Raw genomic sequence first — 18,014 nt, forward strand, 5'->3', positions numbered from 1 at the left:
CATTTTTCCCGAAATAATTGTTCATTTTAAGTTATACAACTGGCAATTGTTTATTTTTGATTAAAAGTATTGATGGCGGGTGTTCTTAATGCGTTCCATGCGTGTGCAGCTGTCACCCTGATATTTGCTACTTGGTTGCAACTTCCCAAGGGCCAGACAGTAGTGCTTGTCAAGCAGAGCCAAGGGCACTGTGTCCCATTCTTGTTGCTGTTCATGCCCTCCCAATTGAGTAGTAGACTATATATACAGTACCAGTCAAAAGTTTGGACATACCTACTCATTCAAGGGTTTTTCTTTATTTTTACATTGTAGAATAATAGTGAGGACATCAAAACTATGAAATAACACATATGGAATCATGTGGTAACCAGAAAAGTGTTAAACAAATCAAAATATATTTTCCATTTAAAAAAAAAGAACAGCTCAAATAAGCAAAGAGAAATGACATCATTATTTTAAGACATGGTCAGTCACTCCATAACAACTTTGAAAGTTTCTTCAAGTGCAGTCTCAAAAACCATCAAGCGCTATGATGAAACTGGTTCTCATGAGGACCGCAACAGGAAAGGAAGACCCAGAGTTACCTCTGCTGCAGAGGATAAGTTCATTAGAGTTAACTGCACCTCAGATTGCAGCCCAAATAAATGTTTCACAGAGTTCAAGTAACAGACACATCTCAACATCAACTGTTCAGAGGAGACTGCTTGAATCAGGCCTTCATGGTCTAATTGCTGCAAAGAAACCACTACTAAAGGACACCAATAAGAAGAAGAGACTTGCCTGGACCAAAACACACGAACAATGGACATTACACCGGTGGAAATCTGTCCTTTGGTCTGATGAGTCCAAATGTGAGATTTTTGGTTCCAACCGCCGTGTCTGTGAGAGTAGGTTAACGGATGATCTCCGCATGTATGGTTCCCACCATGAAGCATGGAGGAGGAGGTGTGATGGTGCTTTACTGGTGACATTGTCTGTGATTTATTTAGAACTCAAGGCACACTTAACCAGCATGGCTACCACAGCATTCAGCAGCGATACGGCATCTCATCTGGTTTGTGCTTAGTGGGACTATCATGTTTTTCAACAGGACAATGACCCAAAACACACCTCTAGGCTGTGTAAGATGTATTTGACCAAGGAGTGATGGAGTGCTGCATCAGATGACCTGGCCTCCACAATCACCCGACCTCAACCCAATTGAGATGGTTTGGGATGAGTTAGACCGCGGAGGGAAGGAAAATCAGCCAATAAGTGCTCAGTATATGCGGGAACTCCTTCAAGATGGTTGGAAAAACATTCCTCATGAAGCGGGTTGAAAGAATGCCAAGAGTGTGCAAAGCTGTCGTCAAGGTAAAGGGTGGCTACTTTGAAGAAACTAAAATATTAAATATACTGTATTTTGATTTGTTTACACCTTTTTGGTAGTTTTGATGTCTTCACTATTATTCTGCAGAAAAACCCTGGAATGTATAGGTGTCCAAACATTTGACTGGTACTGTATGCATCAAGGTGACATCTAGATGGTTATCAATATTAGTTATTTCTTGTGTAGGCTGCTATCCTACTTAAAATAAAATCATGTGAGAGAAAAATTGCCACGTTAGTTATCGCGGTGACAGGACCGTGATAGAGATTAGGAAGCACTTCATGTTGACTTGTGCAGTCCAATCCGCCACGCAAAATAGTCTAGACTGTCAACAAATTTGCCCAATTAGCTGATTCGCTTTCCATAAAACCACTCCTTTCGATACACCCACTCACTCTTACTCTGGTCACCATGTTGGGTTGCAGCTACCCATACTTGCTCGGTGTTGAGAAGAGTGCAATTCGGGGAGTTCCTGCATGTGGACATTCCGGCATTTGGGAACCCCCTCTTTATAATTCTATTGGTAACTTTTTAAGTTAGGACAGGCGGGAGGCGGTGGTGCACCAGTACAGTAGGTGGCATTAATGCACAATAGCAAGCTAGCACACGCTCCCCCCTCCTTCCACCTGCTGTGCTAGCGGTTGGATAGGCTAACTAGCAAGCTAGCACACGACACGGTGTCGCAAACAAGCTAGTTGGCTAGCATATGGTGTCACCCCAACCTCCCGCATGTTGTGCTAGTGGAGGCGGGGGTGACCAGTAGACAGTGTCCTTCACCCCCGCCTGTTGGGCACTGTTTTCCTGCAGTTTTGTTAACGAAGGTGAGGGCAGGTGTTCGGCAGGCAGGAGCGAAGGTCAAGGTCTACCAGTGTCGCTCCTGGTTGCTAGCAAGGAGGACTCCGGTAGGAGGTGGAAAAAACTCAGATAATATTTTAATTCCCTTTTGACCCACATTCAAAAGTGTCACAAGCATGAAGATGTTGTGCTCGATTGGGGCGGGTGGGGTGGTCGAGGGGGGGTGTTCATGCAAGAACCAATGGGACGCTCGGGGGGGGGTGTTCATGAATGAACCAATGGGATGCTCGAGGGGGGGCGTTCCTGCAAATGCAGGAATGACTACATGCAGGAACGCCCCCGATTTGTGGGCTGCAGTTGCACACTATTGTCGGTGTCTCAAAGACTATTACTTGTAAACCTACATTAGGAGAGGTTCATTTCTTTGGCGTTAGTTAACGTTCAGCCACTACTGTGCCAAAAGATCAGTCAGTGGCATTGAAAAACGACCACTCGTGTGTCAATTTCAGGCATTTGGTTTTACTGTGCCTTAAGCTGTGTGCTGATATACTGGTAGGCTAATGAGAGAAGACAAAATTATAGACCCATTATTTTTTTCTTCCAGAACCTGTCACTTTCAAATGCATATCGACCACCAGTGGAAAAATAGGTTATGGACAATTTGCCAGACCATTTTACTCTTTCATTCCCCAGAGGTCATTGTTCGTGCCAATTGCATCACTGTATCTCCTAGACCGGGGGTCGGCAACCCGCGGCTCTTTAGCGCCGCCCTAGTGGCTCCCTGGAGCTTTTTCAAAAATATGAAAAAGGAAAAAGATGGTGTGAATATATTTTTTGTTTTAATATAATTTATTATCCAATGCTGTAAAAATGTGTATAATAAATATTTAATTTCAACATTTCTGTCAACGAAGATTTACGTCATAGCCTGCGACACACGTTTCTTTCACCTCGGCGTAGTGCCAGACAGGTGGCTGTTGCAAACAAACCGGCGGGTGTGTCATGGGCCATGGATCCCAAAGGGAAAAAGAGAAAGATAGCTGAGGAGAACAGAGGATTCCACAGTTCTTGGACCGAATCATTTGCTTACATTGCCAATGCGGAAGGATTGCCTGCATGTTTGCTTTGTAATGAGAAGTTGTCAAATAACAAAAAGAGTAACGTGGAAAGACAATTCCATTCTTCCTGACAGTTATAGGAACATGAAGAAATATGCATTTAGAGTATTATCCATCTTTGGATCAACATACCTGTGCGAGCAGATATTCTCAAACATGAACTACATAAAATCCAAATACCGCACCCGCCTCACAGATGAGAGCTTGCAGTCCTGCGTGAAGATTAAAGTTACATTTTACATGCCCGATGTTGAGAAGCTGTCCAGTGATGTCCGAAAACAGAAGTCACATTAAACGGGTAAGAACACAATCCTGTCATAGGCACATATTTAGTAACAAAGTGTCTGTTTTTATAAAGTGATTTCTGATTTTTGTCAGTATATATTTGGAATGACACATAGGGATATTATTGTGTTTTGTTGCTCAGGTCCGAGGATGGCTGCATTGTATTGTGCGTGTCAAAAGAGAAGAGGGTGCTGCTGCATTTTACCCTTGCACATTTGCAGAAAACTAAAGAGAAGAGGATAATGCACAGAAATCGAACTTAAACTGTATTATTTTAATTTTATATACTCCATGGGGAGGTCTGAAATTACAGGAGGCCTATTATGCACGTTGCACATTTTGTTGTTGTTTTTTCGAATCCTAAAATAAAAATGACATCAAAAATCTGATTTCTGTATTGTATTTCTATAATTTCATCAATGCAACGAAACATAATACATTAATATTATAATGGAAGTTAAACTTAAAGCACCATCGTACAGTAGAGTAGTCACGTGGTGCGTCATTCTCTCCAGGATGCGCTGCAGGTGAAATAAACGTTTAATCATGAACGCTCATTATGTATTTGTAGCCTACTTATCATTTTGATAGTAGGCTAATATAGACACTTACAGCATGTGTTGCCTTCATTATAAGGCTTATATAAGCCTTTTATTTTTTTGCGGATCCAGACAGATTAGTTTTTTTGGTCCAATATGGCTCTTTCAACATTTTGGGTTGCCGACCCCTGTCCTAGACCTATACAGTTTTTGTAGTGTCATATGCAGTATTGCAAAATTAAATTTAATAACTTCTCTGCTAAGATGGAAGATCCAGGAACAACAAAGTGATTATAATCAATACTGCTGATGTCTTTCCGTTCTGTGCCATCCAACATTAACCCATCTGAGCTCTCTGTAAAATACATGGAAAGCCATAACTTTCTTCAGATCTTTCAGGTGAGGAAAACAAGCACCTTCTGAGGTGAAACAAAAGTTGGTGATTATGAAACATGGGCATGCAGTGTTTGCAGTCTTTTTTTGTGATCTCTCTACAGGAGATGACTAAAAACCTGTTTTTTGACAGGCCAGAGGAGTCGCTTCAGTTCATGTTAGAACAGGTTAGATTCCTTTATGTTTTTAGATATAGGCCTAGGCACCATACAGGTACAATAACTAGGCCTATTGCATGTTTCGCCTAACTTCTGGGCAACAAGGCCGCAATACTGTCATGGCAATCTGAACCTTCTTGAGTCCTTTCATCACTCTTTTTTTTTACCCTGTGTGTATTAACACATACAATGCATTCGGAAAGTATTCAGACCCCTTGACTTATTCCACATTTTGTTACGTTACAGCCTTATTCTAAAATATATTTTCCCCTCATCCATCTACACACAATACCACATAATGACAAAGCAAAAAGTGTTTTTTAGAAAATGTATTAAAAATAAAAAACGTATATATCACTTTTACATAAGTGTTCAGACCATTTACTCAGTACTTTGTTGAAGCACCTTTGGCAGCGATTACAGCCTTGAGTCTTCTTGGGTATGATGCTACAAGCTTGGTGCACCTGTATTTGGGGAGTTTCTCCCATTCTTCTCAGCAGATCCTCTCAAGCTCTGTTATGTTGGATGGGGAGCATCGCTGCAGTGCTATTTTCAGGTCTCTCCAGAGATGTTTGATCTGGTTCAAGTCAAGGCTCTGGCTGGGCCACTCAAGGACATTCATAGACTTGTCCCGAAGCCACTCCTGCATTGTCTTGGCTGTGTGCTTAGGGTCATTGTCCTGTTGGAAGGTGAACCTTCGCCCCAGTGTTAGGTCCTGAGCGCTCTGGAGGAGGTTTTCATCAAGGATCTCTCTGTACTTTGTTCCATTCATCTTTCCTTTGATCCTGACTCAAGGATCTCCCAGTCTTTGCTGCTGAAAAACATCCCCACAGAATGATGCTGCCAACCCCATGCTTCACCGTAGGGATGGTGCCAGGTTTCCTCCAGACGTGACGCTTGGCATTCAGGCCAAAGAGTTCAGTCTTAGTTTCATCAGACCAGAGAATCTTGTTTCTCATGGTCTGAGGATTTTTAGGTGCCTTTTGCAAACTCCAAGTGGGCTGTCATGCGCCTTTTACTGAGGAGTGGCTTCCGTCTGGCCAATCTACCATAAAGGTCTGATTGGTGGAGTGCGGCAGAGATGGTTATTCTTCTGGAAGTTTCTCCCATCTCCACAGAGGAACTCTAGAGCACTGTCAGAATGACCATCGGGTTCTTGGTCACCTCCCTGACCAAGGCCCTTTTCCCCCAATTGCTCAGTTTGGCCAGGCAGCTAGCTCTCGGAAGAGTATTGGTGGTTCCAAACTTCATCCATTTAAGAATGATGGAGGCCACTGTGTTCTTCAGGACCTTCAATGCTGTAGCAGTCTTTGGTAATCTTCCCCAGATCTGAGCCTGTCTCGGAGCTCTACGGACAATTCCTTCGACCTCATGGCTTGGTTTTTGCTCTGACGTGCACTGTCAACTGTGGGACCTTATATAGACAGGTGTGTGCCTTTCCAAAACATGTCCAATTGAATTTACCACAGGTGAACTCCAATCAAGTTGTAGAAACATCTCAAGGATGATCAATGGAAACAGGATGCAACTGAGCTCAATTTCAAGTCTCATAGTAAAGGGTCTGAATACTTATGTAACTAAGGTATTTCTGGGTTTCTTTTAAATACATTTTCCCAAATTTCTAAAAAACCTGTTTTCACTTTGTCATTATGAGGTATTGTATGTAGATTGATGAGGAACAAAAATTATTTAATCAATTTTATAATAAGGCTGTAACGTAACAAAATGTGGAAAAAGTGAGGGGTCTGAATATCTTCTGAATGCCTAATATTAGATTCCCCCCCCTGTTTTTTCCTCCACGTTTCATTTAAGAAAAACTATCGGAGGTGGTAGGTGTGGTGAAGTTCTCGGAGCCCAAGGCTTGCACTGACGGTCAGGATAAAGATGAGTCTGTGACAGTAGGAGTGATGTTTTTGGAAAAAGTGCACCCTTGCCTTTTGGCTGATCCATTTGTGGTTACAGAGTAGGTGAAAACAGAGTTGGGTGCTGTGGAATCGGTGAGGGTAACCAGAAGTGGTCTTGTGATAATTGTTTGTGTTTCTGCTGGACAGAGGGAGAAGGCACTCTGCGTTAAACGAATGGGGGCAAGACATGTGAATTGTTTTGCTCTCAAGAAAAGGGCGCCATTGAAAGGAGTGACTACTGGGGTAGCAGTAAAAGTTGACCAACTGAAGGGAAGATTCCTGATGTTTGTGATGCTCGTCGTTTGGTGCGACGCAGACAGAGCGGCGTTAGTGGTGAAACAGAAGTCATTGTTCTTTTGAGTTTTAATGTTGATTCTTTGCCCGACAAAGTGATGTTAGGATATATAAGTTATCCTGTACGAGCTTTTGAGCCGAATACATTACGTTGTTACAGGTGTCAAGCTTATGGGCATATGGCAGCAGTGTGTGGGAGGGAGGCTCCTAGGTGTGAGATGTGTGCAGAAGGGCATGAGACAAAGGAATGTGTAGCATTGGGGAAAGTAGTGGTGTTAATTGTAGGGGTGCCCATGGGGCTGGGGATCAGAAATGTCCCGTGCGAGAGAGGGTGGTGTTCTTTTTTATGATTTTTGTTTTGTGTTAGATGGTAGGGTATTTGTTTATTTATGAATTTTTTCAAGCAAAGTATAATGGAGTTATACTCCAGTCTAGTAGGTGACGGTAATGCAACATTTATTGGATGCCAACCGCCGTTAAACCTCATCGAAGAAGAAAAAGACAGTCATCAGGCAGTATTGGTTCTGTTTTCATGTCCAGACACTTCTCTTGTTTTGTAACGCTCCATGTTCTTTATTATTAAACTCACCATCTGCACCTGCTTCCTGACTCCCTGCATCTTCATTATATTGGGGTTCGTTCCTTGTTTCTTGTCAATCATTGGCTCATTGGTGAAATTCAGACAATATCTTTAATTAAATCATTCAAAACCCTTTATTAATGCAATTGCAGACAGAAGTTGACAACAGGAACATAGCACGCATGTTTCTGAGTAAGTTCTGCAAAATAGAAAAGGGTCCGAGGTGTTTTATTATGCCTACAGTCATATCTTAGTGATGTCACTGCCTACGTGATTACCTTCTACTCATGAGACCAAACCCATGCCTATACAGCTATATAAACAAGAGTTTCAGTGTTATCTAAAAGCTCAGCAGTAAATATCCACTCCCACATTGATTTATAGTGGAATGTCTGACTAGTCTCTTATCTCTTACACTCCCCTGCAGAGTTCTGTCTCACAGTCACACATTTCTCTGACCGTTTCTTTATAAGAGGCAGTGACTAGAAGAAACTGTGGAACAATATTAAACCTTTATAATGAATATAAATATTGCTAATCTGTAGTCTAGGACCTTATAAATGTAAGGAGGGAGGGGTCTTATAACCCCTCCCCTTATATTAATACAACATAGGCATAATCAATTATTATAATACATCAAACATTTGGTATCATTACCCCAAGGTGAACCCGACAGTTACACAGCCTGAATTCAAAACGGATAAAGAATATCTCACACAATACCCCTTAATGACAAAGTGAAAACATGTTTATTGAAATTTTAATTGAAAATGAAATACAGAAATATCTAATTTAAATAAGTATTCACACCCCTGAGTCAATACATGTTAGAATCACATTTGGCAGCAATTACAGCAGTGGGTTTTCTGGGTAAGTCTCTAAGAGCTGGATGGTACAATATTTTTCCATTATTCTTTTGAAAAGTCTTCAAGCTCTATAAAATTGGGTGTTGATCATTGCTAGACAACCATTTTTAAGTTTGCCATAGATTTTGAAGCAGATTTAAGTCAAAACTGTAACTCGGCCACTCAGGAACATTCACTGTCTTCTTGGTAACCAACTCCAGTGTAGATTTGGCCTTGTGTTTTAGGTTATTGTCGCCTTGTGTTTTAGGTTATTGCCCTGCTGAAAGGTGAATTCATCTCCCAGTGTTTGGTGGAAAGCAGACTGAACCAGGTTTTCCTCTAGGATTTTGCCTGCGGTTAGCTCCATTCAGTTTATTTTTTATACTGAAAAACTCCTCAGTCCATAACAATTACAAACAAACCCATAACATGAGTCAGTAATGTGTTGAATTGGATTTTCCCTAAACATAACACTTTGTATTCAGGACAAAAAGTTAATTGCGTGGGCCAGATTTTTTGCAGTATTACTTTAGTGTTTGTTTTCCATGAAAAATACATGAAATGAGTTGCAAAATGAATAGGAAATATAGTCAAGACGTTGACAAGGTTAATAATAATGATTTTTTATTGAAATAATAATTGTGTCCTTCAAACTTTGCATTCGTCAACGAATCCTCCATTTGCAGCAATTACAGCCTTGCAGACCTTTGGCATTGTAGTTGTCAATTTGTTGAGGTAATCTGAAGAGGTTTCACCCCATGCTTCCTGAAGCACCTCCCACAAGTTGGATTGGCTTGATGGGCACTTCTTACGTATCCATACGGTCAAGCTGCTCCCACAACAGCTCAATAGGGTTGAGATCTGGTGACTGTGCTGGCCACTCCATTATAGACAGAATACCAGCTGACTGCTTCTTCCCTAAATAGTTATTGCATAGTTTGGAGCTGTGCTTTGGGTCATTGTCCTCTCGTAGGAGGAAATTGGCTCCAATTAAGTGCCGTCCACAGGGTGTGGCATGGCGTTGCAAAATAGAGTGATAGCTTTCCTTCTTCAAGATCCCTTTTACCCTGCACAAATCTCCCACTTTACCACCACCAAAGCACCCCTAGACCATTACATTGCCTCCACCATGCTTGACAGATGGCGTCAAGCACTCCTCGATCATCTTTTCAGCGTCTCACAAATGTTCTTCTTCGTGATCCTTGAATGAAACTTAGATTCGTCTGTCCATAACACTTTATTCTAATCTTCCTCTGTCCAGTGTCTGTGTTCTTTTGTCCATCTTAATCTTCTATTTTTATTGGCCAGTCTGAGATATGGCTTTTTCTTTGCAACTCTGCCTAGAAGGCCAGCATCCCGGAGTCACCTCTTCACTGTTGACGTTGAGACTGGTGTTTTGCGGGTACTATTTAATGAAGCTGCCAGTTGAGGACTTGTGAGGCGTCTGTTTCTCAAACTAGACTCTCTAATGTATTTATCCTCTTGCTCAGTTGTGCACCAGGGCCTCCCACTCCTCTTTCTATTCTGGTTAGAGCCAGTTTGCACTGTTCTGTGAAGGGAGTAGTACACAGCGTTGTACGAGATCTTCAGTTTCTTGGCAATTGCTCACATAGAATAGCCTTCATTTCTCAGAACAAGAATAGACTGACGAGTTTCAGAAGAAAGTTCTTTGTTTCTGGCCATTTTGAGCCTGTAATCGAACCCACAAATGCTGACGCTCCAAATACTCAACTAGTCTAAAGGCCAGTTTTATTTCTTCTTTAATCAGGACAACAGTTTTCAGCAGTGCTAACATAATTGCAAAAGGGCTTTCTAATGATCAATTAGCCTTTTAAATTCAAAACTTGGATTAGCTAACACAACATGCCATTGGATTACAGGAGTGATGGTTGCTGATAATGGGCCTCTGTACGCCTATGTAGATTTTCCATTCACAATCAGCCGTTTCCAGCTACAATAGTCATTTACGACATTAACAATGTCTACACTGTATTTCTGAACAATGTGATGTTATTTTAATGGACCAAAAATGTGCTTTTCTTTCAAAAACAAGGACATTTCTAAGTGACCCCAAACTTTTGAACGGTAGTGTATATACATATATTTGTATTGTTTTTGAGGGGGATGCCTGTTTTGCATGTCACATATCAGTTTGCAAACAATATAAACAATTTTTTTTCATATCATTGAGTTAATAAAGCCGCATACAAACATGGTCTGTTTTTTGCTTAATTGAGTAAGGCAGCTCCAAAATGCAGGTGTTTCAACCTAGCTCAGTGCTTTATGTGGTGGTGAGGAAGCCAGCGGAAAATAGAGCGTAGGGGTTGGTAATGTTCTGTAGTTGCGCCGTGATTGGCTCAGTGTTCTGTCAATCGTAGGGACTGTCATGGTTCCTCCTGGCACCAGAGGGCGACAGAAACCACCCTAGAGACTTTTATAGGCCTCAGGTGTCTTATTATTTCATGATTGTGTCCCTGTTGTGTTTTGAGGTGTGTTTTCTGTGATCCTTTGCAGAAGCTTGAATTGTCTACCGTGTGCGTTTGTTTCCTGAGTGAGTTTTCGAGACTTAGTGTTTGTTGTTTTTTCAAGTGTACTGTGATCCTGTGGCTACTGTTTCTCAGTAAAGTATTATGTTTATCATTAACCAATGATTCCTCATCTGGTCTCTTCTCTGCACCTGGGTCCAACCTTACCACGTCACAGCAAGCTTCTGCCACAACATGGACCTAGCAGATATCACCCAGATCCGGAATGTGGTAGCCCCTCAAGGAGCACTGTTAGGACGGCAGCAAGAACAGCTCTCCCAAATCTCCCGGACCCTTCTGGCGCTTGCCGAGTCCCTCCAACCACGGCACGCCCCCAACCCAGGAGGAGCCAATGCCCAGGTCTCATCGCCCAGTGCTACAAACGTCGTAGTGGTTCCTCCAGGGAACCTGCACCGGGAACCGAAGATCCCAGGCCCCGAGCAGTATGACGGCCAACCGGGAGGATGCAAGGGGTTCCTCACTCAGTGTTCTCTGGTGTTCGAGCTACAGTCCTCTTCGTTCCACACCGATTGGGCCATAATTGCCTACATCATCTCTCTACTCTCGGGCAAGGCCCTGACGTGGGCAAAGGCAGTGTGGGAACAGCAGCCACTGTCCTGTAGCTCCATATTAGCCTTCACTGCCGAGCTGCGATGAGTCTTCGACCACCCAGTAGGCTGACGAGAAGCGGCCAGCCGACTGTTCAAACTCCGCCAAGGGGCCAGACCAGTGGCTGACTTCGCCATTGAGTTCCGCACCCTTGCCGCCGAGAGTGAGTGGAATACAGAGGCACTGGTTACCGTTTTCCACCAGGGTCTGTCTAACTCCATCAAAGATGAACTGGCCGGTCAGGAACTGGGAGAGGACCTCGAGTCCCTGATAACGCTGGAAATCAGGATTGACAACCACATCCGGGAACGGGTGAGACAGCGCTCTTTTGACACCACTCCAGCATTCCGGTTTCCTGAGCACCCCAAGCCCACTGAGCCCAGCATGGATGATCCCATGCAGCTGGGTCACACACGTCTGAGCCCACAGGAGCGTGACATGCGCATGCACGAAGGCTGCTGCCTCTACGGCGGAGGTCTTGGCCATCTCCGTGCTACCTATGGGAAATTCCAGGGCTTGCCAGGACAGGTGGAGACCCTGATGAGCTGTGCAGTTACCTCCCGGCGACCCAGTCACCGTCTGTTACTACCCTCAACCCTCCACTGGGACAACCGTCAGCACTAGATTCAAGCCTTTGTGGACTCTGGGGCCGCTGATAATTTCATTGATTAAGACTTTGCCAGAGTTACAGATCCCCTGCGTGAAATGTACCATCCCTCTGCAGATTCAAGCCCTCGGTCGACGCCCAATTGGCTCCGGTCAGGTGGAATATCAGACCAAGCCCATTCTACTGCAGGTTGGGGTGAACCACTCTGAGACTCTTAGTTTTCTGTTGATCACTGCTCCCGAGAACCCCCTTATCCTAGGGTACCCTTGGCTAGTACCCACTAGTTTCTTGGTCCACGGGACACCTACTAGACTGGGGTAAGGACTGCCAGACTAAATGTCTAAGACCCTCACCAAGAGCCTTGCCGTGTCCTCCTGCATCCCTTGAAGACCAAGACTTTTCCGCTCTCCCTCCCAAATACTTCGACCTCTGGGAGGCCTTCAGTAAGAGGTAGGCCGCCACCCTTTCCCCTCATTGTCCTTACGACTGTGCCATAAAATTCCTACCCGGCGCCACACCTCCCCGGGGTCGTCTGTATTCCCTTTCAACCCCTGAAGCAGCAGTCATGGATAGTTACATCCAGGAGTCGCTGGAGGCAGGTTTCATTCGCCACTCTACATCTCCTGCTGGTACAGGCTTCTTCTTAGTGGGTAACACCCATTAACACCCCTAATGGCTACAATGAGTATTTAGTCATGCCCTTTGGATTATTGAACTCACCAGCAGTCTTTCAAGCATTGGTCAGTGACACCCTGAGGAAATGAGGCTGAATGAAATGTTTCACTGCCAGATAAGGCTCCACTGATAGCAAGATGTAGCAGTGGTAAGGTGTTGGGACTCTGCTGTTGGGACAGCTTTATGTACTGTAGGCTCTAACAGTGTGTGGGCACCATTTGTCACCGTTATAGTGCAATTCATGTATTGTTTAGTATTGTGTTGTGTAGTAGGTTTGCTGGCATAAAACAAAGGTGTTTTAGTTTGCCACACCAAGATTTTCATGCTAAAATCGTCACTCAGTAACTACAATGTCTGAAACTGTTCTAAAGTCACCATTGGCCTCATGGTGAAATCCCTGAGTGGTTTCCTTCCTCTCTGGAAATTGTATATTTGTATTGACTGGATGTATTGATACACCATCCAAAGTATAATTAGTAACTTCACCATGCTCAAAGGGACATTTAATGTCTGCTTTGTTTTATTTTACCCATCTACCAATAGGTGCCCTTTGCGAGGCATTGGAAAACCTCAATGGTCTTTGAGGTTAAATCTGTGTTTGAAATTATTTAGGCTTGCCAATAACAAAGGGGTTGAATACTTATTGACTCAAGACAAGCTTTTCATTTTGAATTAATTTTGTAAAAATGTCAAACATAATTCCACTTTGACATTATATGGTATTGTGTGTAGGCCAGTGACCTATTCTTTCAAAATAGTATTTATTTATTTAAAGACACATATTGATGCCATAAGTCAATGGTGCCACCTGTCCATTTTTATTGAACCTCTATTTTATCAGGGAGTCATACTGAGATTGCGGGATAATTATGATTTAAATGGTTTCACTGTCTATATTCCAGATACAATGCATGCCTGATTAACTCCAGAGGTGGTCAGGAAAATCTGATCACAATCAGATCACAATGCATCTTTAATCATCTGCACCTTTCAGAAAATGTGGGCACAATCAGAATGTGGAAAAGATCAGGACAAAGGATGCATGTTAGGACCAGGTGACTAGAGGGAGTACAGCTACTAACGGAAGTGGCTTTTCGTAGCAGGTAAGGAGAGCATTTAAGCAAACACTTACCCTTTTCCTAACTTTAACCTAAATCTCCTAACCTGCCACGTTAATTAACCTAACCTGCAGCATAAATTAACCTGCTACGGTCGACTTCCGGTCGTAGCTGTACTCACTCTCTCTAGTCAGAACTGTATAAACTTCTGAATAAACTCTATTAACTGAAGTGTTTTAGTTACCAGAGTGCTCCTCTTGTAGTCTAAGTATTGTGGACTGTATGGGTCAGAGGACTGGGTGAAGTGTGAGTCCCACTTCAGGCTGCAGAACACAGATGCTGATTATCCTTGGCCTAGAGACAGTGCTGTCAGCAGGACACTATGGGAGCCATCAGCGATGTAGAGGCCTGCAAAATGGAGGTCAGCCCTTTCCTGCATGCACAGGTAATTTTCAAATATGACTTTGTCCATTCCCACACAGAAGTGTTCACCAACTTCTCATTCTTGCCCCACAAACCCCCCAAAAGGGCAAAGCCAAAGGTTTCCCTAGCTAACTAGCAGAGACGTCATGCCCATTTTTCTCTACGACCCCGAGTGTCACGGCACTCATCTGAAGGTAACACATACAAACGAATGAAAGTAGGGAGGTAGTTTTGTGCCAACAAAAATAAGTGCCAACATTAAATATGTATCCAAAAAAAACGTAAATATTTATTAGATATAGGACAGACACTTCAAAACCTTATTCCTTATTATAAATTGTTTGACTGTCTTTTTGCCATTTATAAATGTGTTATTCAATGTATTTCTATTGGCTATAGTAGTAAATGTCAAATTCAATATTTAATAAAAGAATTTGTAAATATATTTTATGATACCGAAAGGGGTCCTACAATTCCAAATAAAATAGCTAAATGGTATGACCATCTTAAAAAAATTCCATATGTTAGCTTAGTAGAACCCCCCCCCGCCCAGCCATCCTCACATAGTTTGTGCCCTCATATTTTTGGGGTGCAAGACGCCCCTTTAGTTGCTAGCTGGCTAGCAGTAGCTAGCGAAATACTTTCAATGCTAGCTAGCTATCTTTGGATTGCTAGAGTGATAGATAATGTCAAGCTACCGTGAAAATACATATCTAATTGCTCATTATACACATCCGTAATATTGTTAGAAATAGAAAGTGACTTCCCGAGATCGTTGGTACATTGGCACGTGGACTTGCTTGCCTCTGGCAAAGATGTTCGCATATGATGTCATTTTTTTGCCTAGACTGTTTGAAAATAGTGCATTTTCGATCGCAAAGATGTCACGTGCGCAGCTCACCTGCTTTTCAATAAGCTTTTTGTCACTCCAAGAGAACCTTTATGATACTTCTAAGATTTATTGGCGAATAGTTATTCCAGGAATCCCAACGGACACTAAAGAACCACGGAACCATTGAAGAACCTTTATTTTTTGCACTGTTTTCCAGTTTAGATCTGACTAATGTGTGGTAACATTATGGAAATGACTAGAGGGGTTCTGTTGCATGAAACAGTACAGTGCTCTAATAAAAAATGTAATCTTTATTTTCAGGTTGTTATGATTACATTGCTGGTCCTTTGATCAGACACTGCTCTGGAGTCTCTTGGTTTGGATTCGCCATATTGTGTTGGACAGTGAGTACAGAATGCATTGCATCAACTTCCATAATCATAAAATGTTTTTTTTGCATGCAATAGTATTCAAACAAATCTTCACTGCAGAAGAAATATACATTGCTTTCAGAAAGTATTCACACCCCTTTACTTTTTTCACATTTTATTGTGTTACAGCCTGAATTTAACATTGACTAAATTGAGATTTTGTGTCACTGATCTACACACAATACCACATAATGTCAAAGTGTAATTGTCTTTGTAGAATTTTTTTTAAATGAATAAAAATGTACAACTGAAACGTCTTGAGTCAATAAGTATTCAACCCTTTGTTATGGCAAGCCTAAATAAATTCAGGAGTAAAAATGTACTTAACAAATCAAATAATAAGTTGCATGGACTCTTCCCATGTTCAATAATTTAATAACTACCCAATCTCTGTACCCCACACATACAAATTATCTGTAAGGTCCCTCAATCAAGTAGTGAATTTCAACCATAAAGACCAAGGAGGTTATTCAATGTTTTGCAAAGAAGGGCACCGATAGGCAGATGTGTAGAAATGTTTTAAAAAGCAGACGCTGAATATCCCTTTGAGCATGGTGAAGTTATTAATTAGGCTTTGGATGGTGTATCAATACACCCAGTCACTACAAAAATACAGGTGTCCTTCCTAACTCAGTTGCCGGAGAGGAAGGAAACCGCTATGGAATTTCACCATGAGGCCAACGGCGACATTAAAACAGTTACAGAGTTTATTGGCTGTGATAGGAGAAAACTGAGGATGGATCAACAACATTGTAGTTACTCCACAATACTAACCTAAATGACAGAGTGAAAATAAGGAAGCCGGTACAGAATAAAAATATTCCAAAACATGCATTCTGTTTGCAACAAAGCACTTACGTAATACTGCAAAAACATTTTGTCCTGAATACAAAGCGTTGTTTTGGGCAAATCCAACACATCACTGAGTACCACTCTTCATATTTTCAAGCATGGTGGTGGCTGCATTATGTTATAGGTATGCTTGTCATTGACAAGGACTAGGGAGTTTTTTAGGATAAAAATAAACAAAATACAGCTATAAGCACAGGAAAATCCTAGAGGTAAAACCTGGTTCAGTCTACTGGGAAACAAATTCACCTTTCAGTAGGACAATAACCTAAAACACATGGCAAAATCTACACTGGAGTTGTTTACCAAGACGACACAATGTTCCTGAGTGGCCAAGTTAGTTTTGACTTAAATCGGCTTGATAATCTATGGCAAGACCTGAAAATGATTGTCTAGCAATGATCAACCATCAATTTAACAGAGCTTGAATCATTTTGAAAAGAGTCATGGACAAATGTTGTACAATCCTGGTGTGCAAAGCTCTTAGAGACACAAAAAAACTCACAGCTGTTATCGCCGCCAAAGATTCTTCTACAAAGTTTTGACTCAGGGGTGTGAATACTTATGTAAATCAGATATTTCTGTATTTCATTTTCAATACATTTTCAAGCATTTCTAAAAACATGTTTTCACGTTGTCATTATGGGTAGATGTGTGAGAAAATAATATTTTTCATCCATTTTTAATTCAGGATGTAACACAAAATCCAAGTCCTTTCTGAAGGCACTGTAGTTGCTCTTGCATTGAGACAATGTATGCATTAATCAAAATCAGTTTAATTTTAGCAAATAGGCCCAAATATTGTAAAATGGCATTACTTAAAATGCCACTTAAATGTTTTGAGGAAAAGCCGAAAATAGCAACATAATGGAGAATTAGATCTTTGTTTTCCTGCAGTTCTTTGTGATATTGGGAGTAATTTTCCACTACACTGAGTCGGATTTCTGAGGATGACAAAGAATGTTCCAAATAAACTTCAGTGCAGAGCTACCAGTAAGGAAGTAATACAAATATTTACCTTTTTTGTTCAATAAATAACCTTAAATTCAATACATTTTCATCTCTCTTATCAAAATTAAGAGAACCAATAAATACAAAAAAAGTATTTTGATTTGTTTAACACTTTTTTTTATTACTACATGATTCCATATGTGTTATTTTATAGTTTTGATGTCTTCACTATTATTCTACAGTGTAGAAAATAGTGCACAAATAAAGAAAAACCCTTGAATGAGTAGGTGTGTCCAAACTTTTGACTATGTTGTAAATAAATCATTATAAACTGTAACATATAAAAATAAAGAAGTCACAGTGATGCCGAAACATTGGTGTTTTACCCAATAAATTACTGGGAGTTTATATATATATACAGTGTGCGACTCTCTTTATTTTTATAGCTTACAGATTATTTGCAGTTAGTCAGCACCTCTAAACTAAATCAATTTCTCTGGGTGTACGCCAGCTCATGCTTTTTTTTCAAATAAATCATTACGACAAATCATTCTATGAACAAATTCCTAGAAAATATGTTAAGCCTATACGTGTATTTTTCATTTTCATATCTTTCTGTGGCTATACACAATACATCCAATTTTGGTCCATACAGAATTGTACAGGTCACAAATGTAGTATTATGTCAATACAGCTGCAAACAACCAGCATCCCTCTTCTGATATTCGTTTAACTCTTCGCAACATTTAAAGCATAGTGTTTGAGTCCTCTCTT

At 41.4% G+C, this 18,014-nt stretch overlaps 1 long non-coding RNA gene across 1 annotated transcript; it reads left to right on the plus strand.

Moving 5' to 3' along the window:
• The first annotated feature begins 2,469 nt into the window (after window positions 1–2,469).
• Window positions 2,470–3,956, plus strand: LOC123742576 (uncharacterized). The gene is made up of 2 exons (XR_006769733.1): window positions 2,470–3,580; window positions 3,710–3,956. It is a non-coding gene; the product is annotated as an uncharacterized lncRNA (long non-coding RNA).
• The last annotated feature ends 14,058 nt before the right edge of the window (window positions 3,957–18,014 follow it).

The sequence above is a fragment of the Salmo salar genome, chromosome ssa04, assembly GCF_905237065.1.
Source record: "Salmo salar chromosome ssa04, Ssal_v3.1, whole genome shotgun sequence".
NCBI lineage: Eukaryota > Metazoa > Chordata > Actinopteri > Salmoniformes > Salmonidae > Salmo > Salmo salar.